At 35.4% G+C, this 2,103-nt stretch overlaps 1 long non-coding RNA gene across 1 annotated transcript; it reads right to left on the bottom strand.

The window, feature by feature from the left end:
• Positions 1 to 445: 445 nt before the first annotated feature.
• Positions 446 to 1,221, bottom strand: LOC104249542 (uncharacterized). The gene is made up of 2 exons (XR_011402124.1): positions 1,138 to 1,221; positions 446 to 560 (listed from the first exon to the last, which is right to left on the bottom strand). It is a non-coding gene; the product is annotated as an uncharacterized lncRNA (long non-coding RNA).
• Positions 1,222 to 2,103: the final 882 nt, after the last annotated feature.

Here is a 2,103-nt window from a genome sequence, read left to right as displayed (position 1 = left end):
TCATTGTTAGATCCTGAACTTCATCAATATATACAAAGTCTATCTTGTCACCATCCAAATGAAGACATTTTAGCGGATGATGGAGATAATTAACTAAATCAGATATATCAAATTCACCACGCTCCATCTTAATCTTTTCATAAGCTCGGAAGATATCATAAATTCCATTTCTTTTTTCTGCACTAAGATTGGAGACCCGGTATTCAGACATCGAAACATACGCATCAAGATTCTTGGTTAACTGACTACTGAAGCGAGGCCAATACAAGCAACAGAAACGGTCATAGTTGATCTCCTTCTCTCTTATGAAAGTTTTCAGAGCGACTGACCTCAAATTTCTATCATTGGAAAGTTTCCACTTCAAATTAAATCGATCGAAGTACGAGGAACCTACAGTTCCATCAAGCATCATTAAGAATTTATGAAATGTGATCACAAGAGGGTATTTTTGGTATGGAATGTCAATAAAGGAATTCGGTATGTCATTAAACTGCTTCATTCCATCCAAATCATCAACTTCGAAGCTACTTTCCGCCCAAAAACTTCCTCCACAGGCAAACCTGCAGATTTATGAGTGGTAAGTGTTAGAGGAACACAATTAGGATCAACAAATTTTACGCCTATCAGGAACACAACTAAACATCCATGTCACTAATATCACCTGATTATGGAAACATTACTAAAAAAAATCTTAAAATCATCATGCACTAAGCTGATAAGTTTGCACCACAGAACACTATAAAAACAAAAAAATGTTAAAATTAATTTTACATTAAAAATAGCATAAGAAGAAGGAATTATAAAGATAGATATTAAGAATATACTATATAGTAATTATCCTTTTCCTATTTTCACCTCTAACTCAAAAACCAATTGCATTTGAATAGAGTAGCCAATGATCTTAAACACAATAGTTTAATCAATTAAAAAAAAGAGACCTGCTCAGTTATTAAAGTCCCCTAAAACTGAACGTCAGATCATTTTTCCATTTTCTACAAAATTGTTTAACTTACATCATAAAAGCATAAACAAAACAAAAACAACAGTAAAACTAAGTTAGTTCGAGAATAAGACATGCAGCTTATTAAAATAGGTAGTTCCACCAGGGAACTCTCGAACGAAGATTAGATCAATCACCTTTGTAGCTGAGAAACTTGTTTTTTGACAGCGTAACATAGTTTGGGACTGACTGTCACAAATAGTTGGCGCAAGGTTGTCCTGCTAGTCTCTCCAATACAGCTACTCGCTTCATTATCCTCGTATGATCTAATTCTTGTTTCCCATGCAAATTGAATTACCTCCTTTCCTGCTGCTACATTAAATCCTTGAACAGAACTATGGTGTTGTTGCTCCTTTTGGAATAACTTCATTGTCAACACAGTAGTTTTACCTGTGCCTGAGCGGCCAAGGATGAAACTGTTGAAGTTTGGCAAAATGCCAAAGTCCCACATTGGTTGGGAGTTAAGTTTGGAGGGGATTTTTCCCCTATAAAAGAAGGCCTAATGTTTAGGATTGAGACACACCTCTCATTTGCCTTCTCATCTGTTTAAGGCATTTGTATCTTCTCTCTTTAGTATTATTTCACTTGTATTTTTGGAGTGGAATAAAATATTGGTTGTGTCCGAGGAGTAGGCAAAATTAGCCGAACCTCGTAAATTCTGGTGTTTCCTTTATTGTTGTTTTATTGTCTTATTTATTATTTGGTGGCTGTCATAATTTTTGGTATAGTAGTTGTGACTTATTCACACTATATACATTTGGCTTCCGCAACAATTGGTATCAGAGCCAAGGTACTGTCTAAGTATGCTCTGTGGTTGCAGCATAGTCTGATCTTCCACATCAGAAAAGATTTATCTTGGTAACTGAGTCAAGGTTCTGTCTGAGTATGCTCTGTAGTTGCAGCTTAGTCTGATCTTCTACATCAGAAAGGAAATAATCTTGATTTGTGTCGTCAGCTATTAAATAATATTTGTGTCAAATATGGGAGACAATAAACAAGAAGAATCTACATCAAGTGTCAACAATACGTCATCATTGGCATCTTCGCTTATGACAAGAATTGTGTCAAATGCGAAATTTGCGGTAGAAATTTTTGACGGGTCC

The sequence above is a fragment of the Nicotiana sylvestris genome, chromosome 9, assembly GCF_000393655.2.
Source record: "Nicotiana sylvestris chromosome 9, ASM39365v2, whole genome shotgun sequence".
NCBI classification, from domain to species: domain Eukaryota; kingdom Viridiplantae; phylum Streptophyta; class Magnoliopsida; order Solanales; family Solanaceae; genus Nicotiana; species Nicotiana sylvestris.
Note: the sequence above shows the minus strand (reverse complement) of the source record. Positions and strands in the feature narration are given on the sequence as shown.